Source organism: Natator depressus, chromosome 2 (genome assembly GCF_965152275.1).
Source record: "Natator depressus isolate rNatDep1 chromosome 2, rNatDep2.hap1, whole genome shotgun sequence".
In the NCBI taxonomy this organism is placed as follows: Eukaryota; Metazoa; Chordata; order Testudines; family Cheloniidae; genus Natator; species Natator depressus.
Genome location: NC_134235.1, coordinates 106676169 through 106702957, shown reverse-complemented (window position 1 = coordinate 106702957; position 26789 = coordinate 106676169). Strand labels below are relative to the sequence as shown.

General features: G+C 43.6%; 1 long non-coding RNA gene across 10 annotated transcripts in view; it reads left to right on the top strand.

Moving 5' to 3' along the window:
• The window catches only part of LOC141982585 (uncharacterized), a 176739-nt gene that overhangs the window by 83117 nt on the left and 66833 nt on the right, over nt 1-26789 (top strand). For 7 of the 10 annotated variants that reach the window (XR_012638132.1, XR_012638133.1, XR_012638137.1 and 4 more), the window contains exons 2-3: nt 5472-5595; nt 26143-26447. The exons of 1 other annotated variant lie outside the window; for it this stretch is intronic. This is a non-coding gene — a long non-coding RNA (uncharacterized LOC141982585). The remainder of the gene's footprint in view (nt 1-5471; nt 5596-26142; nt 26448-26789) is intronic. 2 more of the 10 variants (XR_012638134.1, XR_012638138.1) reach the window with 1 other exon arrangement.

Here is a 26789-nt window from a genome sequence, read left to right as displayed (position 1 = left end):
AAAAAGTAAATATAGGTATAAAAGTTAGCATAAGGGCCCTGGGGTAATTGCTGGCATGTTTTATACTGCAAAATATAATTTCATTTAGAAGTGGATTTGGATGTTGTGGTAATATTTTTTTTACTGCTTCACTTTTTTATTATTTGACTTCGGTTAATGGAAGCTGTCTTTTAAGAAGAAAGTAAGAGTATGTTTGAGACAAAGAGGAAGGATGTATGGGATTTTGCTTATGTGTTCAGGGAGTGGAAGATTCTGGCTGTGTAAGCTCCAAAAAGGTCAGAACTTGAATTGATAAACTTCTCAGTAAACAAGCCAGATTCTCAAAAGTGTAACATTAGCAGTTGGGGAACAGGGATGCCTTTGGCATTACTAATCAACCTTTCACCTGTAGGTCACCAGTTGGAGTCTTGTGCATCTGAGCTAATGGATGTTTGGTAGCCGTTATCGAAGATGAATTTGATGAATCCCGGTTCCAACTCCCGTGTCACAAACTCACCACTTTGCTTTGCACTAGATTATAACCTCTTCAGAGCAGGAAGTGTCTCTCACTATATATTTGTACAGTAGCTAGGACAGTGAGGCCACGATCAATAGGGGCTAGTAGAGAATAGCAGTAGCCAAGATTGCTCTACTCACTATAAACGTGCAAGGGGGCTACATTGTAATTGTCTCACACATAAGGGTGGTGGTATGGTGATCTTAAAAATCAGAAAACGTACAAATATGCAATGTGATTGTTTTTTAAAATTTCATCATTTGGGGGTCAATGCCATGATATTTGGTGTCTGAATAATAAGGTTTTGAACTTTTGTGGCTGGTAATACTAGGTTCACTCCAACATAGGTTCATGGTTAGGGTTAAAGTCTCCTAGGTTTCCATTCATGATAAGCTATTAGTCATTTCCACTGAAGTTTTGTGGGTAATCATAGAATTGGAGATGTTACAGGTGAAAAAGACTTATTAGATCAAACAGGTATTCTCCTTGTCCAAAGAAGGGCAATATATTTGGGTCTTGAATTTGAGGTCATTGCAGGTGACTATATGAATTAAAGTTACTCTGGGCAAGGGGTATCTATTGGCCCGTTGATGAGGTATCTAAGTATCTGCCAAATATTTAAAAATAAAGATAATAATCTTTCAGTACTTCCTGTTTTTTTTCTACAGAAAAGTTGTCAGATCTCATTTTCCTGTTGATAAAATATGTGGGGTAATTAACAGACCTAAGCAACTACACTTCCAGTCAATCAGAGTTAATTGACTTTTATGGTTCCATAGCACTAAAAACAATTAATATTGACTTCCTTGCCCTTCAGTTACAACTTTTAGCCATGATTCAAGATTATAAAACCTTGTGTTGCTGATGTTTCAATCAAGAATTACCAATCAGTTGGAACAGCAGTAAAAGGATGTTACTTACCACACCTGTGATGCAGTTAGTCTAGGTGAGAATTGCACAGTAGCTTTAATGCTCCTCCTCTGATGTGCTTCTGCCACAGCTTGCTCAAATGCTTGAGGAAAAATTGCCAGTAGCTCATCACCACAGCAAGTTTCAATATAAATTAAGCAGCAGCTAAGTATTGATGCTGGACTGTTTGTAATCTGGAATCAGGGAACCAGTCACATCTTAGATGCTGTGAGTTTGTATGAATGTTCAAGTTGCAGGCAAACAAACAACGTACATTAAACTTTTGTAAAGCTGCGTTTGAATTTGGATAAAATTAAGAGGTATTTCCTGTCACTCTTACTTTTAGAGAAGTCTGCCACTTATTTCTTACTGCTGGTAATTCTTAGTACAGTCACTAGGGATGCTGATTGCCATTTGCTGAGAAATCCTGGAGCTACAAGAGTATTAGAGAAATGGCAAGAGTAAACTGATCAAACTGCATTCCAGTAGTGGACACACTTCTGGCCAGCATGAATTAATCTTACCTTGCATTTTGTCACCAAGTGTTTTGTAGCTCTCAGTCCAAGCCGTGATACAATACCACATGAATCAACTGAAACATGTGTAAGTGGGAGATGACAATAACTGGGGACTCTTTATGACTAAATAGTTACTCGTATAGGGACTGCTGATGAATAATCCTACCATCTGGCCATCCATTCAGATGCCGGCTGTGAAGGCTCTGCATTTAAAATGCTGTCACCTACTATCCAATAAAGAAGCAGCCACTTGAGGATCAAGTTCCAAAGTAGACTGAATGAGAGGCTCCAATCAAGTAAATACTACCCTTTCACATGGATAAAAATTGGATGTATGGGGGAAATAACATTTTAAGACAGAGCTTCCCGCAGTAGCTAACCAACAGCATTCTCTGCATCCATGGGACCCAAGAAAAAGTGGAGAGACAGCAGGAACACTTAATCCCAGTACCATGTGATGCCAGAGGAACAAGACATCATACCTCTCCCCTCTAAACACATGCAGACACACTGCTTTTTTAATGAGGCACGGGGGAGGACCCCAGGAAAATTCTCACATACAGAAAATGAACTGGGTAAAGGGCACTGCCAAACATTTAATTTGACAAACAATCATATTATAAAATGGGTTTGCTTATGTGACTCTATAGGTATAATGTGGGAATTAAATAAGGGTCTAACCTGGCCTGAAGAATCACCACTGGTGATGATGTGTGAAACAGAAAAACTCAGCTTGACTCTCAGGCCTGGTCTACACTATGGGGTTAGGTCAAATTTAGCCGCGTTAGGTCGATTTAAAAATGACTACATCCACACAACCAGCCCCGTTCCATCGACCTACAGGGCTCTTAAAATCGACTTATGTACTCCTCCCCAACAAGGGGAGTAGCGCTAAAATCGACCTTGCTGGGTTGAATTTGGGGTAGTGCGGACGCAAATCGACAGTATTGGCCTCCAGGAGCTATCCCAGAGTGCTCCATTGTGACCACTCTGGACAGCACTTTGAACTCCGATGCACTAGCCAGGTACACAGGAAAAGCCCCAGGAACTTTTGAATTTCATTTCCTGTTTGGTCAGTGTGGCGAACTCAGCAGCACAGGTGACCATGCAGTCCCCCCAGAATCATAGAGCATAGAATGTTTCTACGCTCCCCCTATCATCTCGGTCCTTGAGGTTATCGCAGATTAGAAGGCAAATAAACGCACTCACAATGACATATTTTCTGAGCTTATGCAGTCCTCCTGCACTGATAGGGCACAGCCTAATGCATGGAGGCATTCAGTGGCAGAGGCCAGGAAAGAATTAAGTGAGCACGAAGAGCGGAGGCAGGACATGATGCTGAGGCTAATGGGGGAGCAAATGGACATGATGAAGCATCTGTTGCGGGAGCAAATGGACATGATGAAGTGTCTGTTGGAGCTGCAGGAAAGCCAACAAGAGCACAGACCCCCACTGCATCCACTCCTTCCCATGTTCCATAGCCTCCTCACCCAGATGCCCAAGAACGTGGGGGTGGGGAAGGCTCCGGGCACCCAGCCACTCCACTGCAGAGGATGGCCCAAGCAACAGAAGGCTGTCATTCAAACAGTTTGATTTTTAGTGTGGCTACAATAAGCAATGTGGCCTTGTCCTTCCCTCCTCCCCCACCCCACCTGGGCTACCTTGTCCGTTATCTCATTTTTTTTAATTAATAAAGAAAGAATGCATGGTTTCTAAACAATAGTTACTTTATTTCAAAGGGGGGAGGGTGGTGGGCTTACAGGGAACTAAAATCAACAAAGGGGGCGGGTTTGCATCAAGGAGAAACACACAAAACTGTCACACCGAAGCCTGGCCAGTCATGAAACTGGTTTTCAAAGCCTCTCTGTTGCACAGCGTGCCTTGCTGTGCTCTTCTAATTGCCCTGGTGTCTGGCTGCTCAAAATCGGACGCCAGGCGATTAGCCTCAACCTCCCACCCCACCATAAATGTCTCCCCCCTTACTCTCCCAGATATTATGGAGCACATAGCAAGCAGCAATAACAATGGGAATGTTAGGTTTCAGAGTAGCAGCCGTGTTAGTCTGTATTCACAAAAAGAAAAGGAGTACTTGTGGCACCTTAGAGACTAACAAATTTATTTGAGTATAAGCTTTCGAAAGCTTATACTCAAATAAATTTGTTAGTCTCTAAGGTGCCACAAGTACTCCTTTTCTTAATGGGAATGTTGGTTGTGCTGAGGTCTGACCTAGTCAGCAAACAGCACCAGCGAGCTTTTAAACGTCCAAAGGCACATTCTGCACTTGCTCAGCCTATAGCTGAACTGCTCCTTACTACTGTCCAGGCTTCTTGAGCCATGGGAGCAAGGGGTAGGCTGGAGTAGGTGCGACCGAGTGGTGCTGCCAGCTGGGAGAGCAGCCTGAGGCAGAAGCCTCCAGCTTGCATGATATTCCAGGCAGGACTGAATCGCCATGAGACGAAACTTAAAGGAAAAGCATGACCTGGAGTCTCTGGCTCCCATTTGGTGCTCTAAGAGGAGAATAGCCATGTCTGTCCAGGTGCCCCGATCGACCTCACCAAGGTCTGCCAGGAGCACCCAGGAGACATATGACGGCTATCAGTCCTACTGCACCGTCTGCCGCGAAGGCAAGGAGCTGCTGCTGTGTAGCAATGCAGTACCGCATCTGCCAGCAGTACCCAGGAGACATACTGTGAGCTGAGCAGGCTCCATGCTTGCTGTGATATGGCGTCTGCACATGTAACCTAGGAAAAAAGGCGTGAAATGATTGTCTGCCGTTGCTTTCACGGAGGGAGGGAGGAAGGGGGGCCTGACAACATGTACCCAAAACCACCCGCGACAATGTTTTTGCCCCATCAGGCATTGGGAGCTTAACCCAGAATTCCAATGGGCAGCGGAGACTGCGGGAACTGTGGGATAGCTACCCACAGTGCACCGCTCTGTAAGTTGATGCTAGCCACGGTAGTGAGGATGCACTCCGCCGACTTAATATGCTTAGTGTGGACATAAGCAATCAACTGTATAAAATCAGTTTCTAAAAATCGACTTCTATAAAATTGACCTAATTTCATAGTGTAGACATACCCTTAGATCCTAGGTTAAATTGGCAGGAATGACAAAGACACATTTTTACTTGTAAACTCAAAACGTTTGATATGGAATCACTGAGACACAATGAACACTCTACCATTTTCCAGAACTGCTTTTGAGAGAAGAACTACATTTCCCTATTTAGAACAGTCTCTCAATGTTGGGTAAAGTTGGTGTAAGCTGGCAGCAAGTGCTTTAGGTGCCTATGTTCCTGTCTTTAGACATGTGCACCGTTGCATCCCTCTTGGCATCTGCATGCCTATCTCCCACCTAAGCCCCAGAGCGATCCACAAATCAGGGGAAGACAAGTGGACAAACATCTAAGTCATGTGTGAGGCCCAATCCACTAGATGTTCTCTGAAAGAGTGGGAATGACTGTAATCCAGTGGTTAGGGCACATACGTGGGAGATCCAGGATCCAGTCCCTCTGCTCCAATCACTTTTCCATTATTTATCCCCAGTGAAACATCTTCAACAGGAGAAACTGAAGAAGCCCCACATCAGAATATCCCAGAGCTCAATGTTTAGAGCAACTCCTGAGAAGTGAGAGATCCCTTGTTCAACTCTCTTCTACCTCTCTGGCAGGTGAGTGCTCTAACCCAGTGGTTCTCAACCAGGGGTATGCGTACCACCTGGGGTACACAGAGGTCTTCCAGGGGGTACATCAACTCATCTTGTTATTTGCCTAGTTTTACAACAGGCAACATAAAGTCTAGCAAAGTCAGTCAATACCAAAATTTCATACAGATGATGACTTCTTTATGCTGATCTATATACTGTACACTGAAATGTAAGGACAATATTTATATTCCAATTGATTTTATAATATGGTAAAAATGAGAACGTAAGCAATTTTTCAGTAATAGTGTGCTGTGAAACTTGTATTTTTATGCCTGATTTTGTAAGCGAGTAGTTTTTAAGTGAGGGAAACTTGGGGTAGGCAAGATAAATCAGGCTCCTAAAAGGGGTATAGTAGTCTGGAAAGGTTGAGAGCCACTGCACTAACCATTGGGCTGAAATTATAAAATGGGCATCTCCTCTTCTGGCCACGTTGTGTGGAGCGAGGCAGGCACCTAACTCATTCCCACAAGAAACTACGTAGGCACCTAAGCTGCCCAACTCCAGGCAATGGATTCCAATTTGTGAGTCACTAAGCAAAGATAGGCATCTCTTCGATAGACACCTCTCTAGAGCTTGGACTTAGACACCTATCTCCATGAGAGGGACAGGGCTCAGGAAACACCCATCTGGTTGACATCTCCCATTGCTTAGCTGAGGCAGCTTCCTGACTAGCAGGCTGGTTTTTGTGGATCGCAGTTTAAGGCGCCTATCTCTCAATACTCAGCGTATAGGAATATAGGCACCCAACTCAGGTTTTGTGGATCGCAGAGGTGGTCCTGTGATTTTTCTAGGCACCTAAAATTTAACGCGACACTCCATTGCAACTCTGTTTCATTGCAATACCTAAGCCCTTTTCTGGATCTGGGCTTTTGCTATAGATTTGACATGGAAGCCACTCAAAGTCTCTGGTGTTGCATGGCAGTATGAAAGGCAAAAATAGATAGATAATGTCACTTACCATGGACAGTTGATTGCATGTCTCCTGGTTTTATTAGAGATAGCCCTGGAGGAGACTCAGAAAAAGAATTAACAAGGGAAACTTTCACTCTTATACATCCAAGTACAAAAGACAAACACAGAGAATGAAAGAGAGAGTCTTCAGATCCTGCCATCTAGCCTAGGGCAGCTGCACAGCACAGTAGCAGACATTTCTTTCACCCACACTGGTTTCATGAGTTAATTCCATTCTGTCACAAGCTCACATTATGGGTGCATCATGTGAGTGCCCACCGCCTCAAGCTATTATTTCTAGTAGAAACAGGCATCATATGAGCCCTCACAAAGATATTAAACCAAGTTGTTTTGTACCATGGTACAGCTTGTCACAGAATGTGCACTGGCTACTTACACAGAAAGTTACATAAAAACCTATTTGGCAAACAGGCTCATTGTTTTAAAAGTTCCACAGACCTGCCAAATTAAGGGGGAAAGGTTCACTGTTTCTTGCTAGTGCACAGTGATACCTGAACCTGCAAGGTGCTGGGCACCCTTAACTCTCAGTATGATCTGTCACAGGAACCAGCATGCTGCTGTGCTGGGTGGGAGATGTTGAGGTGCACTGCCCCTGAGTTCTGGCCAGAATTGTGCCTCAGATGGAAGGGGTGCTGTGCAAACTGCACTCTTCTGGGTCTGTGTTAACTATCCCCATTCCTGTGAGATAGAGATATAAAATTGTAAATGCTCTGCTCTTTTTAGTCCACGGATCGGCAACCTTTGGCACACGGCCTGCCAGGGTAAGCCCCCGGACGGGACAGGATGGGACGGTTTGTTTACCTGCCGCGTCCACAGATTTGTCCGATTGCAGCTCCTACTGGCCGTGGTTCGCTGCTCCAGGCCAATGGGGGCTGCAGGAAGAGGTGGCCAGAACATCCCTCGGCCCATGCTGCTTCCTGCAGCCCCCACTGGCCTGGAGCAGCAAACCGTGGCCAATGGGAGCTACAATCTGCCGAACCTGTGGAAGTGGCAGGTAAACAAACCGGCCCGGCCCGCCAGGGGCTTACCCTGGCAGGCCGTATTCCAAAGGTTGCCAATCCCTGTTTTAGACCATGATGTCGTCAGCAAAGAGAGTGGATTTAGTGTGTATTATTTCAGGCTGTCAAGGAATGACATGGCTTTTTTTTGGGTTGTCTTCTAAGTTTTGATACTTGCATTTGGCAGTTCTACCACTGGCCAGTTGGAAAATGTAATTTTAAAATGATGTTTTATGTGTAGATGGGGTTTTCTATGGCACTTGTTACCAAAATAAGAATGTCGATACCATACTATCTGAGCATCATGTCACACTTTGTTGCATCACTGTTCTTCCTTCACTTCCTAAATGGGCTGATGTGTTCCCTTGGGGAGAAAATTCAGAGAGACAAGGTAGGTGAGGTAATATCTCTTACTAGGCCAGCCTTACCTCACTACCTCACTCACATTCTCTTGCTAATATCCTGGAACCAACACAGCTATAACAAGACTGCATACAACATTGGAGAAACATCAGACATTTCTGCCCTAGTACCCTTTCCGGTATTTCTCTAGTATGAAAAATACTTCTCCTTCCTCCTCAAAGGTAGCAATAGAATGTAGATAAGTTCTCCGAGTCTTAACTTGTTATTAGAAACTAATGAAATTTCATCAGTGACCATGACAAACCAAGGAGCTCTTTAAGACCTGACTGTTGACCATGAAGAAGTAAGTAAAGCAAAGTTGTTTGGCTTTTGTTCCATAACAGAGGAACTAAATCAGTGTTTTTTCCAAGTGGGGGAGAAAAAGGATAAAATAATGTGGAACAAGTTTAAGGTTCAAGTTTTTAGGAAGCTATTTAAAAGCAATGGGCATTTTTTGTGAGAGGGAAGTTCAATACCAAAATTTTCAAATTTGGTTGCCTAAAATCCATATTGTGGATTTAACTGTGTATTTAGGTGCTTACCAGTAGGCATCCAAGTCTGAAAATTTAACTTTTTCCTGCTTGATTTCCCATTTTTCCTTTCATTTCTTTGAATTGCCAAATGTTTTTTGTTTTGTTTTTGTTTTTCTTCTGGATTAGTTTAAGCTATATTATAAGCCAAAACAAAATTCCAGGGGTGAGAAAAAGCACTTAATAGCATTTTTTTTAGTTCATCAAACTTTTTTTGCCTTTGCTGATTATGTCTATTTGTTTGCAGCATACTTAAATTCTCATTAAAATACAAGTTACAAAGTGCTCTTTTCCGGCCCGCCTATCTCCTTTTTCTCCCCTTTACTCTTGAATACTTTAAACATTTTTTTTAAAAGCAGCTACAATACAGTGTTCAGACTAGTTATAACAACAGGTTATGACTAGATACAACTTCCTATGCATTCACTTGGCTGGAAGCGTGTGAACTCAAGGGGCTTGATTCTAATATACTGGCAATAAATTGTGAGCATAAATTTAAGCAGTATTGTCAATTCCAGGCATTCAAAAATCAGAGTTGGGGCCTGGAAAAAACCCAACATAAAATTGACTTAAGATCATGTGATTTTTAAACATAACACATTTTAGTTTCTTTTTAATTTGCCTTCTTGGTTTTTCAGTCTTTTCTCTACAACCATGAGGGCTAGAAACTTACTTTGAAAGAAAGAGATTTGAAATTGTCTCGTAATCATATGACACTGTGACTTGAGGCTTTAAGCAAAAAAATAAATAAATCACTAAATATCATGAGACTTTCAATGAAAGTGTGAGAGCTGACAACACTATTTAGGCTCCGTCTTCATCATGAGCTAGGGGTGTGATTGTCAGCTTGTGTACACATACTCGCGTTAGCTTCATCAAGCTAGCATGAGTATAAATAGCTGTGTAGTGGCAGTAGCCTGGACAGCGGCAGCATGGGCAGGCCTCCCCGAGTGCATACCCTCCGGTTTCTGGCAGGTTTGTACTTGGCATTGCTAAGCTATGCCGCTGCTGCCCATGCTACTGCAGCTATGCTACTATTTATACTTGTGCTAGCTCAATGAAACCTACCACAAGCATGTGTCCAGGAGCAGGGGACTCACGCTTGCAGCTCATAGTGTAGATGTAGCCTCAAGTTCACTTTACGCTTCCAAAGTGGTGCAAAGGGGACTTAGTGAATATGAGGATCAGGCTCTATGAAATTAAACTGCGAGATTCACATTGGAGCGCATCAGTTCCAGTTCTGAAAAGCACACATAGAAAGCTGCTTTAAAGCTGAGCTGTGTCCTTTGCCATGCCATGCTTAAGGTTCAGAAAGAACACTTTCTTCCCCCCTCCCACCCACTACTCAAGTATTCATTCGTCCTTTGGGGGTTACATATGCCCTTGCAAAAAGGTATATGGAAGTGTGGGGGAGGGGGTGCCTTCATACAGTACCCTATAGTTAAATAACAGACTGAGAAGGGGAGTGATGAGTCTCTCAAGGAAACATAAACACTATGTACTCATTAGAAGACTCATTATAAATAAAGTGCAGGGAAGGTGCTCTGAGAGCAAGCTCTTTCACTGGTATTTATTAGGACAAAGAGCTTCTTTAATAGAGCTACTGAAAAGCACTCTGCTGCAATCATTAATAGGCATTACCACTTTTACTGACTTCTTGGGAACAGCTTTGCCCTTCTCTCTGCCTTTGTATTAAAGGGACAAGTTCTTTATTCCATGCTTGTTCCAGAAATAAAAATCAGGCCTCAAATGCTGACAGCGGGGAGCAAAAGCCCCAGAGGTTTTGCACTTCAGCTTAAAGCCAAGGTTTGCAGCATGTATCGAAGCGGCAGACGGCTAATAGAAATGGAGATGCACTTCTCCTCCTTGGTTCCTTCTGTTTATCAGCTCCAACTGGATGCATCATCCCACCAGAGCAAAGTAAAGGGAATGGGGGGAAGAAGTGGGGGAAATAAAAAAAGAGAAGAGCTCTCTGATTAAAGTTGTGCATATGCTTTATTACCTTTGCCAAGCTGGAGGCCCGACTGGCCTTTTCCAAACAATGTTTTGTTTACCAGTCTTCAAATCTTAAGGATGGTGGTAGCTTAGCACTGAACATTGCAAACACTTTATTTGTTAGGCTGGTATGTCTCTGCTGGAGCACTGTGCAACTACCAAATTCTGTAACACAACCAAGGAAACATTGCAAGGTTGTTTTTTTTCCTTTGATGAAGCCTCATAGGATGGAAAATGCTGTTTTCAGCTGAGATTCTTTCCCATTTGTGGTAAAATTTACCACGTTCTGTGTGTCCTTATGTGTGAGGAAGGCCGAGTTTAATGGATAATTTGAACTTTCTACATTATGTGATTTTGATCCAGCTAATACCCATGTGATCAGCACCTGGAAGGAGAAACAAAAATAATAACAAGAGGGGGAAAAAGGCAAACACTGGCGTTTTTAAAAAACAAAAATTAGAAACACAGTAGTAGTACTATCATAGTGCCCAGTTCTCATGCATGTTAAACCCCAGCTTAAAGCCAGGGTTTGCAGCATGTATTGAAAAATGGCAGGCAACTAATAGACATGGAGATGCACTTCTTCTGCCTTGATTCCTTCTGGTTTTTTTAGCTCAGCAGAGTTGGTGGAATTTCTGCCAAGATCCAGTGCCTGCAATTATGAATGGTGACATTGCCTTAGGGTGCAGTCTATTCAGGGCTGCACTGGAGGCATCAGGGCCCAGCAGAATGGCTGTCAAGTTGACTCAGCAAAGCTACACTCAAAAATGCCACTTTTAAACTGAAATAGGAGTATCCTTACAGGGATTTGCTTTAGTTTAAAAACTGGTTTCAAAACCCAGTTAAGTTAAACTGATGCGACTTTCTCATGTAGACAAGGCCTTGCTCTGCTCCCACCAAAGTCAACCATTGACTTTAGTGGGAACAGCTAGGCCCACCCTGAGCGCTTTTGAAAATGCCATGTCACCTGTCTTTCTCTCCACATGTCCCTCTCTATAGCTTTCAAATGTTAGCAGATATAGGACGACCAGACTCCTTCATTCCATTGCCTGGAGGATTAACCACAGCTCAAAGGTGTTAAGATGAAAACATACTAGATGTCAGCTTTTCATTTTTAAAATCATGTTAAAACGACTTAAAAGTATATCAAAAACAAACCATTCTTGTACATGTCTAAGGCAAGTTTATAATGATAGTTCCATGACCAGAGGCTGTTTGCCTGTGTTTTACAGTTTTGTATTGTAAGAGACCCAAAAAAGATAGAAATAAAATGAGCAAGCAGCACTGCTATTAGCTACCATCAAGTTCTTTCCAAATAATGCCTATAGCAGCACTTTCCCCCCTAGGTAATTCTCCACTCAGATTCCAGTATGGGAAGCTAGGGTTTGCTTATGATATTAGATCACTGGGTGTTCTGTCTCTGGCAGAGGCACACACCTAGGACCAAGTCCCACCTAGCATTACCGACTTCATTGACATTCCAGAGTATGAATGAGAGCTGAGTCCCATTGATTCAGCCATCCATGTCTCTGCCCCAGCACATTTTGGTTGCTGTGCTCATGGGACTGGCCACAGAGCATTTTTCACCACACTCTGCAGTTGCTGCACAGCTCAGTAATGCCTAATTCAAAAGCCATTGAAATAAGTGGAAAGTCTCCCACAGATTTCACTGACTCTTCGATCAAGGCCCGAGTGCGCATCTTTCTTCTGTAACCACTAACGGGTTACAGGACTTAGCCCTATTTTGTATGGATGGTTTAGCTTTTTGTTTTGCAAAGCCTCATTGATTGGATTTCAGTTTGCAGAACTGAAAACAAAACTAGGAACTGCTGAACTTTGAGTCCCATTTTATCTGAACTCCCCACAGCTTGGGGATTAGGCTACATGGTTCCAATCTTGGCCTTCCAGTGCTGCCTCTGGCACTGTGACAAACCAAAAAGCCTTGCTTATGGCAGGCCTGTGTTGAGTGTCTAACTTCCTTGAAAATGAATCTGGACAACTTCCCAGATAACATATCTGTGCCTCTAATTCATATCTCAAGGATGAAGTTGATCAGGGAAGAATTGCGGAGGACTGGTGAGTTATTCTCGGTATTTATCAGTGTAACACCTGGAGGTGATCTGATCTTCCTGCCTCCTCAGAAAAATAAATCTGTCTTCTTAGCTAGCAAATCTGCACTCAGACACTTGTGTGCCAAACATGCAGGTGTACAGTATGCGTACTACTACCGTGCCATCTGTAGCCTCCCCTGCATGACAGTTGTTTTATTTGGGGCTGGCCTCCACTAGCAAGCATAAGTCCAGGAAACAGTTATACAGTGGTACGTGTTAAAAAGATAAAGCTTTATCTCACTAAGATCAGCTCAGCATGAGATCACATTGCAGAAACAGGAGCTTTCCCCGTCTTACTACTCAATAAGGGAAATACCATGGTAAGAAAAAAGGTAACATTGTATAGTCACGCAAACCCTTCATTCTGTACATAGTACGTACCCACACAAGCAGTCCCACTGAAGGCCACTAGCTCCTGTGGTTGATTTGCTCCTTGGAAGGGTTTGGCCAGTTGTTCCAGAAAGTCATGGATCACCTCAGCCCTTTTTGGCCCATAGCACTTCCCAATCCTCCTTCCTACGGAAGCATGGGGAACCTCACTGAAGGCTTTACTCTAAACTTACTCCAACAGTGGAATCGTACCCATTCCCAGGGCCAACCATAGCGTTTGTTGTCAGACCTATGACAATTTTTGCCACCAAACCATCTCCCACCCGACCCCCGCAAAATACCTGACCGCTTCTCCTGCAACTAAATTGATTGACACTTGCCCATTATACTCTGCCTTACTATGAATGAACAACACAGTCTCAGTTTTTGTAAGTAAAGAGGCTCACAATGGGTCTACAAAACCAGGAACATATTTTTATATGTTCTGTTGTTATAATTGAAAACAGCATCCTGGTCTGCTTTATGTAAACCCAAAGGAGCTACCAGCCAGCATGATGAGCCGGTGAAATTGACAGCAGACTGGACAAGCACTTCAGAGACCTCCCCCAGGAGTGTCATTTGAGAATGTTGTCCCTTTCCCTTTACTGCCATGGAGTTGACCAGAGAGCCAGCTGTCTCCCATACATCGATTCAGATCCAGGTCAAGTCTGAATTGAAGGTACAGAAACAGCTAGGAGACTTGTCCTAGTGCCAACAGGGCACAGCTTGGACAACACAATCTGGGGCCTTTCCAAGTATCCAGGGATCAATTATTTGATTTTTTTTTCTGGACCCTAAAGCCCCTCTGGATGACGATGAGGAGGCCTATGAAAAATCAGTGGCAAGTTTTCAGTCATAGTGCTCAGAGGCCTCAGTTTACAACATTTTATATTCTCAAGGATGAGGGGTAGAAACTTCTCTTTATTTATTTTTAGATTTTCCTTTGACATTTCCTGATGCTGAATTAGGTAGGCCCATCAGCTTTACAGGCATGCAAAGATCAAGTCTACCAATTCCACTGCTGTCAGGGCTCTCTGACCACATGAAGGTAGGCAGAATTTGCCACTAGAAATTGCTGCCAATTATATAAACATTACTTCCAAACATTTCTCAACTGCACAAATTTCCTTTCTGCTCCTCATATTTTCAAACATTAATTATAATGTTTTCTCATGCCACAATCTTCTATCTTGGACAGTAGTAGTACAAAAGTCTACCTGGTCCAACCCTATTCAGCTACTCTAGGGTGAGTACTTGGCTTACTACACTCTCACTCCAGACTTTGGTGGACTTGATTCAGCCAGTCCCTTACATGCAAAACTCCCATTAATTTGAGTGAGAGTTCCAATCACGGAGCACTTGAAGGAGCAAGTTCAATTGAAATACCTAAGTGTTTTTACCTACCACTGATGAATACTATGGGTGTGCTATGCTTGGAGGTGGTGTATATTTACATTCTGGCCCTCTCTGAAGGCAATAGTCTTTGTCTTCTTTGAGGTCTACCCCACTGAAGTACAGTACAATATCAAGTATTCTAATGCCATTAGGACTACTGAATAAATGTAGACGATCAGAGTTCTGGATAGCTGAGGGAATGTTGACTAAAATTAATAGATTTTGGGTGACATTATCCTTTTATGAATGACAGGGAGATTCTGATAACGGAAGCTTGGATAATTGAACTTGTGTACAGTAGAACCTCGATTTTATGAACACCAATCTTACAAACGACCGGTTGTATGAACCATTTTCCCTGATTGGGTGGAGGGGAGAGGGAAGGGAAATCACATAACAAAAGTGATATCAGTGAAGAACAACTTGACATCCTTTCACATTCCTATGCCTTCAGTGCATTGGAAATCACGTGGCAGTGGTTTGAAGGTCAAGAAGAAAGCAACGTAGTGCACCAGCCTGCAACGTATGCGCTACATCTATTGTAATTTTCAAATGGTTAATTATATGAATGTTTTGGTTTTATGAACTCAATTCACAATTCATTCATAAAACAGGCATTCAGCTCTATATTGGTTAGACAACCAGACAATCCCCCAGACATTTCTGAATTAAAGTAATAGTATTTAGAATTTGGTATTAAAAAACCCAAACCTTATAAATGGGGCACATTGTGCTTTCCTGAACACTCCTTCACGTTGAGCAAAATTGGCTAGAAAAGGGACTGAGGCCATCTTTTTTCTGTGACATTTAATTTACCTCCAGGGCACAATAGTTAGTGTAAGAGTCAAACAGTCTAAAAGTTAGCCCGAGTTGCATGAAACTATATACTACACTGTTAGAAAATGCCGCCTTTATCTGGTAAAACAATGCACCAGCAGCTCTATTTTTGCTTCTCTGTAGCCTGGTAAGATGAAACATTAATTTGATGGAAAGTGCGATCAAATTAGCCAAAGGAGCCAAAGGGTATGTCTACACTACGAAATTAGGTCGAATTTATAGAAAGTAGATTTTTTAGAAAGTGATTTTATACAGTCAATTGTGTGTGTCCCCACTTAAGACCATTAAGTTGGTGGAGTGAGTCTACAGTACCGAGGCTCGCATCGACTTCCGGAGCGTTGCACTGTGGGTAGCTATCCCACAGTTCTCACAGTCTCTGCCTCCCATTGGAATTCTGGGTTGAGATCCCAATGCCTGATGGGGCAAAAAACATTGTCGCGGGTGGTTCTGGGTACATGTTGTCAGGCCCCCCGCTCTCCGACCCGCCCCCGTGAAAGCAACGGCAGACAATCGTTTCGCGCCTTTTTTCCTGGGTTACCCATGCAGACGCCATACCACGGCAAGCGTGGAGCCTGCTCAGCTCACCATCACCGTACGTCTCCTGGGTGCTGGCAGACATGGGACTGCATTGCTACACAGCAGCAGCTCATTGCCTTGTGGCAGCAGACGGTGCAATATGACTGGTAGCCATCCTTGTCATCTTCTGGGTGCTCTTGGCCAGCCTCCGTGAGGTCGGTCGGGGCATTTGGACAGACATGGGTGCTCCTGGCAGACCTCGGTGAGGTCTGTCAGGGGCGCCTGGACATAAATGGGAATGACTCAGGTCATTCTCTTCTTTAATTTTTGTCTAATGGAGATTCAGTCCTGCCTGGAATATCGGCAGAGGGATAGCTCAGTGGTTTGAGCATTGGCCTGCTAAACCCAGGGTTGTGAGCTTTAATCCTTAAGGGGGCCATTCTGCCTCAGGCTACTCTCCCAGCCAGCAACACCACAAGTACCCTGGGAAACAATGACAGCTAGCAGTTGTACTGCATCGTCTGCTGCCAGCCTACTCCTCCCTCCGTGAAAGCAACGGCCGACAATCATTTCGTGCCTTTTTCTGTGCGGGCGCCATATTGCTGTCAGCATCGTCATCCACCCGCCGCTTCCGCTGCCACTCTGCTCTCCTGCTCACGCCATACCACGGCAAGAATGGAGCCTGCTCAGATCACCACGGCAATTGTGACCGCTCTAAACACCATGCGCATTCTCCAGCAGTATATCCAGAACCAGAACCTACAAAAGCAGGCGAGTCGGCGATGGCAGCGCGGTGAGGAGAGTGATGAGGACATGGACACAGACTTCTCTCAAAGCACGGGCCCCGGCAATTTGGCCATCCTGGTGGCAATGGGGCAGGTTCATGCTGTGGAACGCCGATTCTGGGCCCGGGAAACAAGCACAGACTGGTGGGACCGCATAGTGTTGCAGGTCTGGGACGATTCCCAATGGCTGCGAAACTTTTGCATGCATAAGGGCACTTTTATGGAATTTTGTGACTTGCTTTCCCCTGCCCTGAAACGCCAGAATACCAAGTGAACCTCACAGTTCACAAGCGAGTGGTGATAGCCCTGTGGAAGCTTGCAACGCCAGACAGCTACCGGTCAGTCAGGAATCAGTTTGGAGTGGGCAAATCTACTGTGGGGACTGCTGTGATCCAAGTAGCCAACACAATCACTAAGCTGCTGATATCAAGGGTAGTGACTCTGGGAAATGTGCAGATCATAGTGAATGGCTTTGCTGCAATGGGATTCCTTAACTGTGGTGGAGCAATAGATGGAACGCATATCCCTATCTTGGGACCGGACCACCAAGGCAGCCAGTACATAAACCGAAAGGGGTACTTTTCAATGGTTCTGCAAGCACTGTTGGATCACAAGAGACGTTTCACCAACATTAAAGCGGGGATGATTTCTGTTCAGCCACAGGCAAACAGCCCAGCAGGAACGGCCACCTCTGAATGTCCCCTTAATAAAATCCCCCTATTTCAACCGGGTGACCATGAATGATATCACTCTCCTGAGGATAACACAGAGAGATAAAGAATGGATGTTGCTTGAATGCCAACAAGCACTGGGACCATACGCTGCAATGCTTTGTTATGAAATGATTCCAGACTATGTTCTGCTGGCCTGCCGTGGTAAAGTGTCCTACCATGGAGGACGGAATAAGGCTGCTCTCCCCAGAAACCTTTTTCAAAGGTTTTGGGAGTACATCCAGGAGAGCTTCATGGAGATGTCCCTGGAGGATTTCCACTCCATCCCCATACACGTTAACAGACTTGTCCAGTAGCTGTACTGGCCGCGAATGCATCCCAAGTCTTCAAGGGAAATTAATAATTAAACATGCTTGCTTTTAAACCATGTATTATATTTACAAAGGTACACTCACCAGAGGTCCCTTCTCCACCTTCTAGGTCCGGGAGCCCGCCTTCGGTGGGTTGGGAGGGTACTAGATCCAGGGTGAAAAACAGTTCCTGGCTGTCAGGGAAAACAGTTTCTCTGCTTGCTTGCTGCGCTTCAGCCTCCTCCTGCTCCTCATCTTCCTCGTCTCCAAAATCCGCATCCCTGTTGCGTGAGAGTCCATTGACAGAGTCCACGCACAGGGGTGGGGTAGTTGTAGGGGCACCCCTTAGAATGGCATGCAGCTCATCATAGAAGCGGCATGTCTGGGGCTCTGACCTGGAGTGGCCGTTTGCCTCTCTGGTTCTTTGGTAGGCTTGCCTGAACTTCTTAAGTTTCACGCGGCACTGCAGTGGGTCCCTGTTGTAGCCTCTGTCCTTAATGTCCTTGGAGATTTTTGCAAATATTTTTGCATTTCGTCTTTTTGAACGGAGTTCTGATAGCACGGATTCGTCTCCCCATACAGCGATTAGATCCAGTACCTCCTGTTCGGTCCATGCTGGAGCTCTTTTGCGATTCTGAGACTGCATGGTCACCTCTGCTGATGAGCTCTGCACGGTCACCTGGACTGAAGAGCTCTGCATGGTCACCTGTGCAGATCAGCTCGCCACGCTGGCCAAACAGGAAATGAAATTCAAAAGTTCTCAGGGCTTTTCCTGTCTACCTGGCCAGTGCATCTGAGTTGAGAGTGCTGTCCAGAGCGGTCACAATGGAGCACTCTGGGATAGCTCCCGGAGGCCAATACCGTCAAATTGTGTCAACACTATCCCAAATTGGACCCAGCAAGGTCAATTACAGCGCTAATCCACTCGTCGGGAAGGAGTACAGAAACCGGTTTTAAGAGCCCTTAAAGTTGGAAAAAATGGCTTCGTAGTGTGGACAGGTGCAGGGCTAAACCGATCTAATGCTGCTAAATCTGACTTAAACTTGTAGTGTAGACCAGGGCCAACTGTGACTGATGGAATCTCAGTGGATCTGTTTATAGTTTACTATAGCAAAAGGGTTGTGTGGGAATGTGGATGCTGACAAAAGAGCATACCTTTCCAAGCTGTTTTTGAAAAGAATGTCAACTCCCTAGCTTACGAGAGATAGCCTTTGCACAAGAGGTTGATAGGAGCTGGCAGTTTTTGAATCAAGCAGTTGGTGTGGTGCTCTCAGGAAAGAACCACTGCCAGCATTTAGACTGAAATGACCATGTTTGCTGAGAGTCAAAATGGGTGTCCTCATCCATGGATAGATGACACATTAGATAAGTGCTAGAACAAGGTGATTGACAAACAGCAAACAAATGCATGTGGCAAGATCCAGTACCCTCTAGATCATATAGAATTCAAATATCATATTAGCTATAGCCTAGTAAGAAAAATCACCAAAACATATAGTCAACTGCTGTAATGGATTCAGGGAGCAGTTTAATGGAAATCTCAAGAAGGAATGTAATTAGACTGTGTCAATTAGGCTGCTTGGGGATATCTAGCTTCTGCTATTGCTAGCTCAGAACCCTAACAGGACGATTAGGATGAACTGAAATCAGCCTGATTGATTAGGGTATATAAACCGACATATGCCAAATTCTGGGGAAGATGGTGTGTTGGAGTCTGAATCCATCTGGAGCTATGTGAGTCAGGAGAATGACTTTGCTCTGCTGGCCTTGGAGAAAGTGGCAGATCAAGATGAAAGGTAAACAATATAAGAGTCAGGAGGCGGCACAAAGAAGCTATTGAGGAAAAGTACTGAATGCATCTGCTGTGATACTGTGCTAAAACCATCAGTTCTATGAACTTTGTCATTAGTCTTTGGAATTAATATTAAACAGTTTTTACAAGGATTTCAAAACTCTTTATTTACTGTACTATTTTTAGGTGCAAATTCTAAAGTCCCCACTCAGTCCATCTGAAAAATTCCTGAGGACATCAGAATTTTGCTATTACTGGGTGCAAAAGTGTGTGCACAAATCCTTGCATGTCTTTGTGTCTCTGTGTGCAAACTGGTGGTTTTGTGCAGAGATAAGGCACTAGGCATGAGGTTTACATTTGCACTGCAGTTACCTGAAATGTGGACACAAATGCCTATTTGTGCATAACTTTCAGCCTGGTTATGAAACATCAAAGATCCAGTCTACACCATACACTGGAACCATGTTTAAAATCTGGTTTTAGGACAATTGAATTGACATGGTTTTATTTGCTGTCTAGAAATAGCTTTAAAGTCACTAACTAATTTGTAGAGTAAAGACTGAAAACCCCCCAACAACGCAGTATTATTAAAAGATACTACTCTAGAGCAAGGCAAAGCAGTCCAGCAGGAGCCAGCAGGACCTGATCCTAGTCATTACCACTCATGCAAGGGAGAGGATATGTCAAGGGTAGGGAATGTCTTGCGGGAGCGACAATGTGGCAACTTACTTTCAGCTAAGTAGAGTACAGCAGTTATGGGTGTACACTTGAATAATGGTCTAGGCCACTTTGTGCATTAGCAGCTCGTAGCCCAAATTTTTCACATTTTCCTATTATCACTATATTGTTGATGTTAAAACCCATCCTCGCCTGAGCTTCCTACACAGTGCAGTTTGCGCACTCTAACTTCCAGTAGAGGACTATGCTGTATTGTCAAGTGTGGAACATGTTGGTGTGAGTTTTGATTTGGGATAAATGAAAATGATCAGATTGTATTAAATTTACTAGACTGAATTATGTATTATTATTGTTTATAGGGTGAAATTTCATTGGGTAACATTCTTATTTCCATTGATTGCAGTGGGAGTTTGCCTGAGTCAAAAAAAACCAACAACAAAAAACGGAGCAAGGACTTCAGGACTTGACTTAGCACTCCTCAGAATTAGTACCTGATTAAATTAACTTGATATTATTAATTATTATTATTTTTATTAGTTTACAGAATGCCCATTAAGCAAACACTTACAACAAGAAAACAGGTAGCACTGTAGTAATTGAGTGCCATAATTATATACACAAGACTTTAATTATGTTCACTTAGTTACTCGTTGACTTGTCAAAGCAGTTTGCTTTATTTTATTGGGGACATTTTGTGTGATTATAGGTCATGGAGTTTTTCTCCCCTGCCCCTGCCTCCACTCTGACCCTTTACATCACATTAGTAGGACAGCTCATGTCTACACTAGAGCCAGTCAAATCTTTTTCCAATGTTTCCAAGTTTTTTCACTGCAAAATGGCTTTTTTTCAAAAAAGGAAAATATTCAAAAATGTTTTGTTTCTATTGAAATTTCTGTATTAATAGTTTTATCTAAATGTTTATCAGAAATGTTATAGAAATCATTATTGAAGTGGCTATTAAAATTTGGTGTTTATCCAAAATCTAGTTTTCACTAAACACAAATATTTGATAATGTTTCCTGTAACATTTCTGATAAGAAAAAATCCAGTGAAATTTTTTGATAAAAATCAGAAATATGGTTCTGCTTTGAACCTTCCAACACAGAAATGACTTTGAAATTTTGATTTTTTTCACAATTATTAAGGAAATAATTTTGATCAGCTGTAGTCGTCTTTCTGAAGGCACATTTCATTGTGTCTGGCCTTCTATTAAAAACAGTTAGCAAATACTATCCTTAGTTGGGATTATTGTGCATATATTCTTCTTTGTGAAGATATTTTAATAATTGTTCCTTTGATAACCTACTTTGTGTTAAATGGTTTTTTTTTCTTCAATGGGCTTGCAGGTATATTTCTCCACTATACATGGATATATTTCTCCACTATACATGGTGCATAGGCCTCCCACCATTTTTATATTAAAAAAATTATTTTCTTTACTATGATTTCTCAGTATCCAAACTATCCATGGTAATCAAAAGATGTAGCAGCTAGCACCACCCTCTATCAATAGGCTGCTCCACAATTTTGCTCGGTTACAATATGTTCTGTACAAGTTTTGATGGAAAGTCTGTGAGACTTGGGAAAAATAAAAAATGCTTTTAAGATGATGGCATTTCACCAAAGGGAAAAAATGATTGAAAGTCAAAAGTGTAATACAGGCTGGAAATTCTTGAACAGATGTAGCAGGTGTAAACATGTTTTCTTATCTTGGTTCCTGGATTTTACATCCTCCTACAAGACTTCTATGTACTCAAAAAAAAGGTTATATGTACAGATGGTAAACTGCTAAAATGCCCAGAAGGTTCAAAACTCATCTGTGCTCGTGAAGACAGGGAGAATTTCCCATCGACTGACTCACAGGTGTTTGGAAAGCTCCGAATTAGATTCAGGGTCTGCCGTTCTGTTTCGTTTGAGCAGATGCCTTGGGTGATATGCTGGAAACAGGCAGACCATTTTTTCTTATGATGTCCAAGTAGTTAAGAACATGATGAGAAATCCTTAGAGTGAGGAGGTGGAGACAAACTTTTTGGCAGGTAGGCCACACAGTCATTACAAATTGAGGCTGTGGGCCACTAATGTCCCTCAGCTTCTGTTCTCTCTTACTGACACATTGTTCTGCCTCAGGTCACTGACTCACTGCTTGCCTGCCCATTGCAGTCCTAATCATACATTCCCTTTTGGCACAAAACAGTTATTTTTTGCATTGTGCAGGGTTGTCTTCCTGTTTCTGCCCCTATTAGTCCATGGCAAGAACAGAAGCTAAATGAACCCAGTGTCTCAAACACTTGGCTGGTGCAATGGAATAAGGACATGCAAGTGACAATTTCTACTGTGAGAGTACCATGCTGGTATTGCGCTTTTGCCACCCCGCCTCATATTAAACCAAAAGTAAACAAAATTACGTGCAGCACCTATTAATAATAAATAATTAACTAATATGAAATTTATACTGTGATTTACTTGCAGAGCCCTGACTTTACAAAGGTCTTGAGATACTCCTTGAACTTTTAAAATTGCGGCAATTGCTTGACAGGTTATTTCACAAGAGAACAGAACATGTAGGGTCCTGCATAAATCCTTACTATCTCTCCTTTATAGATCAGTGCTACCTCTCTCCTCTTCAATACCTGAGACCACTTAATGATGGTGTGATATGTCATGAGCTTGGTGACTGGCCAGCACTGCTCTATTGACACCAAAATTTAGACCAGATCCAGAGTTGGTGTAAATTGGTTACATCAGCTGTGGGTCTGGCCAGTGATGAGCTGCCAAATCTGAAAAACCGGTTCCTTCACTCGCTCCGGGTCTTCGGCGGCACTTCGGCGGCAGGTTCTTCAGTCACTCCGGGTCTTCAGCAGAACTGAAGGACATGCCACCAAAGTGTCGCCGAAGACCCGGAGGGAGTAAAGGACCACCGCCGAAGTGCCGCCGAAGACCTGGAACACCACCGGGTGAGTAAAAATTAAAAAGGGATTCTCAGGGGAGCCTCCCCAGCCGAGAGCTCAGGCAGGCCAGACAGGACAGTCCTATGGGGCGGATGTGACCCGCGGTCCGGAGTTTGCCCACTCCTTTAACAACCGGTTCTAAACCGGCTTCAAAATTTAACAACTGGTTTGCGCGAACCGGCTCCAGCTCACCACTGGATCTGGCCCTTTTGTATTCTTAATATTTGTGACCACCATCCTCACAAATATGCTGCAGTGCCTGCAAGAGCCTGCTAGCACCTAGGTGAAGAGCAGCTGGTTCAAACTGAATCCAGGCAAGATAGAAATGGTGCTGGCAAGAAGAGGAGAACATTTAAAGAACTGGCAAGACACTAACCACCTCCTCCTTTCAAGGCACCTACCCTCTTTTTGTTAAAGTAGTATGTAGCAATGGGATCCACCTGGATACCCAAGCAGCAACCATGCTGAGAGATGAATTCCTTTACCCTCTAGTTTTCCAGAAGCGATAGCCTTCCTCTCAGCTGGGATCTGGGCAATGTAATTCGTGAATTTGTCAGGTTAGACTACTGTAACTCAGTGTACTGGGGTTGAAGGTTGAGGCAACACAGAAACACCAATCTGTGCAGAATGCAGCATCCCACCTCCTTAGCAAGAAAGACAGCAGAGAACATACCATGTAGGATACTCCTCACCCTCCAGTGGCTTCTGGATCCCTAACAGTGCTATTCTTAATCTTCTGTTCTTAATCTTCAAAGCCCTAAATGTGTTGAGGCTGGACTACATATGAAACCAACTCTGCATTCACAATCCACCAAGGCAGCTGTACTTTTGTGGGACAATGCAACTAATAGTGCCCAGGTAGAGGCTTGTGAGAGCTAAAGATAACATTTTCTTAGTCAGGGGACCCTGCCTATGTAATAACGTACTGAAAGAGATAAAACTGAGCCAAAGCCTGCATCTTATCATACACTTTTTATCTCCTCACCTGCACTCTGCCCACAAGTCCATCTCATTGGGGCTACATTAACGTTCAAAAGATCAGATAGCTTCCTCTCCCTGAAGTCAAAATTTTATTGTGAGAGAATTACAGAACTGGACTCTTAGGGGAAAACCATGTTCCAGCTGCTAGGTGTGTGTTTGCCAGTGACCGTGCTCTATGCTATATTTTATGTTGTCACATACACACTTGTGACTTGCCGAAGAGTGCTGGCCATGCAATTATTACTGATTTGCCTTTTCAGCTTTTAATATATATATTTCATTTAAGCTTTATTGCCCTCACACCTGGGACTGAATATCCTGGCTTGGGTAAGGTGCAGTGCAGGTCACACTCCCAGGAGAGCTCTGCCAAGGCACCTCAGTCCTGGCCTATAACATCCCTGTCATAATCATGTTTCTCTCATATGAGCAGAAACTGCATTTTCATGCCCAGTGGGGCTAAACTGTGTCCACAGGTCACCAAACTAATTTCTCTCACGACCTAAGCTATGTTTGAATGCAGATGGCCTTGAATGGTGAAATGTTAGGCCATTTAATTACTTTTACTCCAGATCTTTTCACAGATACAACTCTTAAATGTCACTGCACTTTTAAAAATAACAAGAAGGTGGCACATAGGGAAATAAGAGAAGGAAAACAATGAAAAACAGCATCTGAAAGTTTGTTCGGTAGGGTGAGAATTAAGTCCCTGGTTGAGTGGTTCACAGCAGTCCAGCAAGAACAGTGTCAATGACTCGTAGTACACTGAGGTAGTGCTGACAAGAAGCTACAAAACAAAGCAAAATTCTCTGCTTGTGTTTTTCTGTCAGAACAAACCGTGGGGCTTGTTTCCTGGCAACATGCCACAGCTCCTTCCTTCACTCCACTGAGGCTCAGCTACCCCTAGGGGGAGCCCATTGGCTGTCATCTTCCGGCAGAGCTGCTGTTTAACTAGCTCCTTCTGGGACGTGGACCAGCTCTCTGCAAGCACAATTAGAGTGTCTGTCAGGAGAAGATGAACTACTGCAAGGCAGGTAAATGTTTGGTGATTCGGAGCTGTGGTCCTAAAGCTAAATCACTGACAAGTGCAGATGGGCCAGTTCGAATAACTTCTTCTCTTTTTTCAAAAGGAAAGGCCTCTGCATAGAAAGCTCCACTAATCCTCTTAGTACATTATATCTTTCCTTCTTATCAAAGGCTTCAAGTGAATGAAATAACAGTTCTCACTAGAGGATGATATTCTAACCTAAGGTGGTTTAAAAACAACAACTGGGGAATCTACTGAACATTTTATTTTTTATAAAGTGGTGGAATAAAACTTAGCACTTCATATGCTCAAAGCAGCATGTGGACTCTAATTCTCAGGACACCACTGTGAGATAGATGTGACTATTATTATCCCCATTTTACAGATGGGGAAACTGAAATAGATGAAGTGACTTGACCCAACCCAGAGTTGACGCAGTGGCAGAGCCCAGATTAGAAGTCAGGACCACCTGATTCTTAGCCCCATGCTCACTCCTCCAGTCTGCACTACCTTATCATAGTATGTGTTATCATATAGAGTATTTATATGTATGTGCTTGGGTGTGTATATGGTTGTCTGATAAACCAACACTTTGGGTAAGTAGTGAGGAATGAGGACAAAGACCTACACAGCAGTCACAATACTTACAATCACCTAAGGAGAGCAACCACTAGTGATTTTAAAGGTATATTCCATTCCACTTTCAGCCATGTACCTGCCAATGCTTGACTCTGAGGAGAATAGAAGTGTGGTCAATTTAAAAAAATATTGTAATTTATTAGTTTCCATTTTCTCTCTTTAGTCAGTTGGGATCTAAGAGCTTTTAGGGCCAAACTTTGGGCCTGACACATTCACAGGCATTCATAGAGGCATACTGAAATCCTGAGGGAGCAACCATGTTTCGAGGCAGCCATCTAGCTCTGACACAGCTGCTAATTTTGCTTTTTTGCAAGAAACTTCAGCATGCAGATGTGTAGTAACACTGTGATTGTACCATGCCAAGTATGCATTGACATTTGATCCAGCTGCATAGGCTCAACTGGCTAGTGAGATCCTTCAGTTTTCCATGACCCTCTTGCTCAGGCAGTGCCCCACAAGACACCAAGGATCACATCTTGTTGTCTTAACAACAATGTATCTATTTTTTGGTGTGACAGGATGAATCTACCCTGCACTGACCCAGCTGGAGTTAACCACACAGTGTGAGCTGAAGAGGCCACACCCCTTCACTCCTGCTAGACATGCTGGAGACAGGATATAAAAGGGAGTGTCCCAGCTCAGTTTGGGCTGGTTGAGGAGGAGAGTGGATGCACTTGCAGGATCCTATCAGGGAGTGGCTGGAGCGATACACCATGGAGGCTGAGCCAGTGGGATTGACGTCAGTACCACTGCTGACACCAGAAGATGAGAGTGAGCTGGAAAGCCGACACCCCCAGGAGATCTGACAGAACAGAAACCAAGGGTAGGAAGTGGCCCCGGGAATGTGACTGTTAAAATAGGAAACTGAGCTGCAGCCGTGGACCACACTCCCAGTTTCACAGGGCCCCGGGTTGGGACCTGGTGGGGTAGCATGGGCCCAGGTCTCTCTACCCTACCCCACACCTACCGCTGGGTGTGGGCACAGCCCAAGGACTCTGGTCATTGGACCATGCTGCCCTGAGAGCACTACCCTGCTTTATAGGCTAGGACAGCAGTACCTACTCTAACCACTTGAGCCATAATCCCTTATTTGCCACATGCAACCCGACAGCCCATGAGGGGGTGTATCTACCCATGACACATTGGTTCATCGCTGAGGGAAAGT